At 45.8% G+C, this 6,523-nt stretch overlaps 1 protein-coding gene across 6 annotated transcripts in view; it reads left to right on the plus strand.

Annotated features, from left to right (window-relative positions):
• FGF13 (fibroblast growth factor 13) overlaps positions 1-6,523 on the plus strand; it is a 424,661-nt gene that overhangs the window by 378,637 nt on the left and 39,501 nt on the right. The window lies entirely within an intron of this gene.

A 6,523-nucleotide genomic window follows, 5' to 3' on the forward strand; every position in this document is an offset into this window, starting at 1 on the left:
GAGCACGGCTCCAAGAGCCATGCTAATTAAAACACCTGGAGCGTCATGTGTATCAGCATGGGGCACGTTAGCTAGTTGTTCTAGTTAAAGAGCCCCCAGCGCCGTTTTTCAGCATGGGGACGCTGATACCATGACATTGGAGTCTGCTAGAGCGCAGTAATTACCATGGTCCAGCAGACTCAATTAATCAAGCAGCCTCCCTGCACGTGTATAAGATCCCATAGGATTCCCATGGAGTTTCCATCTCTTACAGCTTTCACCCATTTCTCTCTTTCATCATTTCTCCCATTCTCCTGTCCCTCCTCCCTTGCTGAGAAACATGTATGCCGCCTCTTCCACTATTTCCATCTTCTCCCCCTCCCTTCACATGCACTTTGAATTCAGCCTTTTCTGTTTCATCATGGACCTTTCCTCTTTGCCTTAGGAAAATGCAGCATCACATTCATTTTTATCTCATGAATCATTAAGGGCCCAATCCAAACCCACTGGGCTCAGTGAAAAGACTCCCATTGCTTTCAGTGCTCTTTGCAACTAGCTGTGATGGTGTATGTGTGTGTGTGGTGGGGGGGGGCAGTTATAAGTAAAAGTAGCAAATGCATTTTGTATTTCAGAACTAAATGGAGAATTTTGCAAAACACTTCATGCTCCATCTACCTGTCAGGAGCTACCTGGGATGGCAGGATTTTTCTTTTCCATAGAAACACTTAAAAATAGATATGTATTACAAGCAGAGAGCTAGCTCCAGACTGGGAGGTGGGATGGTGGGAATACGTATTCAACTCCAAGCTCGTGGATTTTGGGGTAATCGAAAATCAGCATAGCTGGGAATTAGTGTCTGGTGTAAGCCCTAGTGATACTCAGCAGAGCACAGGAGCACATATAATTTCATGGTCTCTGTTTAAATTAGCATCAAAATGTGTTTGCCTCTGGGAAATAAGAGCTCTCTTCTCTCAGGTGGGAGGGATGTGCTTGAGCTGCCTTTGCAAAGCCTTCTCGAGATGAGCTGCTCCGGAAGGTATTTCATCATTGTCATGCTGGTTCCAAACTGAGCTTGTAAAGCATATCGCATCGTGGGGCAAAAGCTTGCTGTCTGGTTTTCTGAAAGCCCACCAGCCTTACGTGTCTGACTTGAACTGGGGAGGCGGGTGCATTATTGGGCTTTGCTTTTTCCAGGACTTGGTGCCTGAGATTCAGCCCAGGCCGTTGCTCACCTGTTCTCCTTCTCTAAATGCCTCTGCTTCCCGTTGCCACAATGTGCAGCAGATGCACGTGGCCAACAACCATGCAGAGGGGAAATTCAGCACTGACAGCAGGCAGGGGAAAAGAAGAGAGAGGACACAGGACTGCTCCAGGGCTGGTGCAGATGATGAGCACGGGCCACAGCTTGCCAAATGAAATGCATAAGACAGCCTTGCAGCTAAATGTGTGGGTGGGTGGTGGGTATAATGTCTAACGTCATGAAGAATTCAGATTCTGGATTTGCATGGGGTGGTTTGGATAGGAACGATCCTGCCTCAGGCAGGGGTTTGGACTAGATGACCTGTGGAGGTCCCTTCCAGCCCCACTTCTCTGGGCTTCTGTCATCGTGCATCTGAGAAGCACATTTTTATTTCCAGAAATACATTTTTTCCCCTTCCACGTATTGAATCACAACTGAGAGGGACAGAGGAAAAGGGAATTTAAGTGCAGAGCAAAATGTACCTGAGCTAAAAACAGACCCCCTTGACAGATGTATTTGTGTGGTAGGCGTGGGGAGCCAGGTAAATACAAATATTGTTAACAACAATCAGCTTCACAAGGCTATAAATATCCCATCCTCCCTCTTTCTTGACTCAAGCCATTCAGTAATTTCCTATCCAGGAATATAGTCCTCCCCCACCCTTGTCTTGCTGGGAATGGTTTGGGTTGGGGGTTTTTCCCCCCTCTCTGCTCTGCCTTGCAGTTTTGCAAACTGATTTTCAGCCCGTCGTTCACCGCAGTCTGCACTTGCAGGACAAGGGCCTGCTTGTCTCCTGCCCGAGACATTCGCACGTCTGGCCTTTCCGCAGCTCCGCGCTTTGAATGAAACGGGAATTAGCAGCATAATGATCACGTATGACACTTCGTAGTTGGGGGTTTTTTTTAACAGAAATCACCAGGATTTGGGTCTTTGTCCATCTCACGTACTGCCTGACAAGTCAGGAAGCTTCATGCAGTATCACAGCATCAGTGCATCCGGGGTGTGCTTACTGGGGATACTGGACGGCTGGGTGTTTGTACCGCCTGGCCGAGTCAGAGCTGGCCACTGGGACGTGCTTATTACTTATTTATATACAAAATCATTTAATGCACACTCGTGAAGCAGCGTTCACGTTTCCAAGCAAGCCCTCGAGGTTCAACAAAAGCTACTGACCGGACTGCGCAGGAGTATAGCAGCGATGCAACCGTTGCGTTCCCCATAGGAAGGAGCTCTAGGAGGGTTGTCATTGCGCTGGAAGGGAAAACCAGCCGTGTTTACCAGGAATCCGGTTTATTGGAGCTCTTGCTGTGTGTTTCAAAGGGAATGCTACCATTTCCCCACTTCCATCCCCCACGACATGTATAAGATGTCTGCAGCAGTCTGGGAGCAACAGCACTTACCCTGGCTTGGCTTGCACTTTGGGACAAGAAGGCCTATGAACATATGCCCCCGGGATCTCGCAGTTGCACTTCGATAGCATCTCTCCCTGATCCAGCCAGCTACCATGGTGACTGGGCACTTGATGAATAGCTTAGTTCAGAAAAATATCCGACTCTGCTAAGATCTTAGCAGGTGTCACCGGCTGGGGGTTTCCATTTAGTTATCACTGCTGCCAGCTAGGTGATTTTCCATTTAGTTATCACTGCTGCCAGCTAGAAATTTTTCCACAAAACCCAGTGAAGGGGCTCGCTGAGGTTCCCGGCTTCGTTTTTGCCGTGGCCCCGGAAAAACAGAATTGTTCAGTACTTGGATCATTGTCACGTTTGGAGAAAGGCGCTTTGTTCAGAGTTCCCCATAGCTCAAAGATGAGGTCTGTAGGAGCTGGCCAGAAAAGTTTGCACCCATTAAAATCGGAGAAGTTTGCAAGCTGGTAGGATTTTTTTATTTTTTTTTGCAGTTAATTTAAACACCTCTGGGTTGTTTTTATAAAAACTTGGACTCTTATAGCATCCACCGGGTCAATGGATTGGTTTATAAATGACCGGTAGCAGCTGTTCTTGGGGTGCTTGCACCCTCTGTAACTCATGCTACTTTGCTATACTTCTAACATCTAAATCTTAACCTTTAACATATGAATCATTTATTATCCCTTTAAAGACTTCTGGTAAGTGGAATCCTAATGTAAAATGTAACCCCAAATGGCACGGGCAAACATTAAATTTAGGCACCAGTGTGTTGGAAAATCGTTACGCGTCCATTCCCTCCACCAGTGCCTGCCTGGTAAGTTATTTATGAAGCTGAACCACGCCAGCGGGCACAAGAGTGCTCTCCCGAGGTGCTATAGGGACTGCTGTGTTGGTTCCCTACCCTGCTTCTGAGCTCGGCATCCAGACTAATTAATAACACACAAGTGCAGACTGGCCTATTAGTCGCCAGGTTGAATGCCAGCTTAGCCCATGCAGCTGTGCTGCAGGTTAATTAACCTTTTGAAGATGGCTTCGTTAGGACACTGCTGTCCTGAAGCCTGGCTTTTCTGATGCTTTTCTGATGCATGGGGTGATGGTGCTCTGCACCGCACATGGGCCACGTCCAGACCTGTGTGGACGTTTGGTGCACTGCCACTACTTATCCCTGGGGAAGCACACACTTTTTTCCCCAAACACCAGCTGCTGGAAAATGGCGTGCATGTTATAGGTGATAAATATGGTAAAATCTGCCTCTCCAGATGAGACCAAGTAAAAAATGCAGTGATCCACAGGAATTAGGCTCTTCTCCCTGGCTGCTGCTACTCAGTCATTTACTACAGGGAAAGAAAGACCTTTTCTTCATTCTGCCTTTGAAAAACAAGGTGTGTTTTATATTCTTGCATGTGTTGTATGTGAGAAGATACCATATATTGCTTTTGAGGGCCAATGAATTCTGTGGTCTCTGAACCACGGACCTGCTGTAACCAGCAGAAAAGAGAGATATGGCTATAGATGTCATACAGGACGAAGGTGGCTGTGGGCACCGATTGCTGTGGTGTGGCGACTGCAAAATATTTTTCCCCATGCTAAAATTATTAACGGAAGCGCTCCCTTTATTCTGTGCTTTTTTATGCATAGATCGACATAGATTTTGTAAGTCTTGATTGTCCAAAATTTGAAGCGTCAGAATTTCCTCCTCTCGCTTCTGCAGCTACTACGAGACCTACTACGAAACTCATCTCTCGGAAAGTCTGGCTCGTTAAGTTAGGAAGTCACTCGAACACTTATCGGAGAGCGATTCCAAACACGAGCTAGCCACAGCCATAGAAACGGTATTTCTTTGCATGACATGAATTGTTCTCACACTGGCAAGACCTAAATGAGCTCGGCATTAGCTAAAGGAGGCAATACTTTAATAATCACAATTTGCTCATTCAAAGGAGGGAGCCTATTTTGTTCTCCTTAAATTTCATCTTCTTCCCTTTTGTTAGTGTGTCGCTCCCCCCATGATATTATGTGTGTGTGTGTGTGTGTGTGTGTAGGCACATTGATATATACAAATCAATATATGTGTGTGTATGTATACATATGTATATGTGTGTGTGTGTACACACGTATACATATAAATATATGTGTGTATGTGTGTGTGTATATGTATGTGTGTGTATATGTGTGCATGCACACACATACATATTGTGTGTATATAAATTATGTGTATGTATACATGTATATGTTATGTGTGTGTATGTATATATATATACACACACATATACATATAAATATGTGTGTGTATATATATGTGTGTATGTTATGTGTATGCGTGTGTACATATGTATATGTTATGTGTATGTATGTGTGTGCATGTGTGTGTGTGTGTTTTTCTTTTCTGCTCTTCATTAAGCTTATTGGCACAGAAATACAGATTGCCACTGCCTTGAGTTTAAATGACCATTCTAGCTTTAGCGTGGCTGTATGTTTTGCTGGGTAACCACAACATTTCTGAGGAGGAATGAATTTTATTTTTGCAGCAATTAAATGTGCAAATTAGTTGGATAGCAATTACATGAGAATGAGGGCCGCGGGAACAAGCGAGAGGTGTGCATGTCAGTGGTCTGCATAGCTCCTGGTTCAACCTGCCGTTCTAGGTTGTTCATTTTCATTTAAATTCGCTCTAGGAAGTCAGTAAAAGCAATTTAAGACTTCCCTTTCTTTGGCACCATCCAACGCCTGAGGATTATTCCCTAGCATCCATAATTCAATGAATTTCACGTGCTTAACTGGTGGGGAACTAGGAAATATTGTTCAGCAATTCCTCCTCTCGCAGGGAGGTTGTTGAAGTAAATCCTCAGACTCTCCGTAGTGGGAGTAACTAGTGGGAAGTCCCCAGCTAGGATTTTGAAGCAGCGGGTATCTTGGCTGCTGTTTGTAGCAGGACTGAAGTCTCCATTTCTAAGAGGCTTAAATGAAAAGGAGTCTGTGTGTTGTGGGCGAAAAAACTGGTGTGCTTCACATGTCAAGCTGCTCCTGATCACTGCATGTCTTCAGCGTGTTGGCGAAGCTGCCTTGGCGTATGGTAAACCAGCTAAAGTACAAGCTGGCCTTCTTTCTTATAATTAGCTCCTGGCACCAGGAGGTGGTTCATTCAAGAGAGCTGGTCGAGTTGGTAGGAAGAAAGAGGGGACCGAGCTGGGTGGCACCCACTAGACGGAGGGAAGGATGGAGTTGTTCTGGCAAGCGGGAGAGACCAGATTAAAACTAGGAGGGGAAAAGAGGAGGCGGCGGGTATCCAAAGGAGCATCAGTAGGTGAGAGAGAGAGGGCAGGCTGATGCCAACTAAGTTGGGTGGCTGTTGCTGTACACTGACCACCTGGTTTGTCCTAATAATTGTCCTCTGTCACCTAAGCAGACAGCAGACCATCCTCAAGGAGACTGCTGCAGCGGGGTGACAAAGAAGGGTAGGCAGACATGGTTCTTTGGGTAAATGTGATATCTTCAGCAGTGGCCTTTGGGTATTGGGGCCCTGGGCAAGAGAGTCATTTGGGGCCCCTGAGAGGCTTAATTTTGATGATCTATTAGCAAATCGGACAGTTTCCATTCCAATGTCACTTTGCCCTATCCATGAAACTGCAACGAAAGTGTCTTAATACAATATGGATAACACAGATATTCAGTATAACATTAACTTTTATTTTTAGAAAGTGTGGGGCCCCGGGCGGTCGCCTGGTTTGCCCTCCCCTACTGATAAGTTTTATGAGACCAACTAAATAGTTAGAAAAATTGTTCTTTGCAAGCATTCGGGTCAAACAGGGCAGTTGGCTGGTATTATTTGACAGGGGATTACTTCTGGGTTGGACCAGCGCCCTGTTTTCTGTGCTCGGCGTGGGACTGGTGAAGTGGG

The sequence above is a fragment of the Alligator sinensis genome, unplaced genomic scaffold (assembly GCF_000455745.1).
Source record: "Alligator sinensis unplaced genomic scaffold, ASM45574v1 scaffold1584_1, whole genome shotgun sequence".
In the NCBI taxonomy this organism is placed as follows: domain Eukaryota; kingdom Metazoa; phylum Chordata; order Crocodylia; family Alligatoridae; genus Alligator; species Alligator sinensis.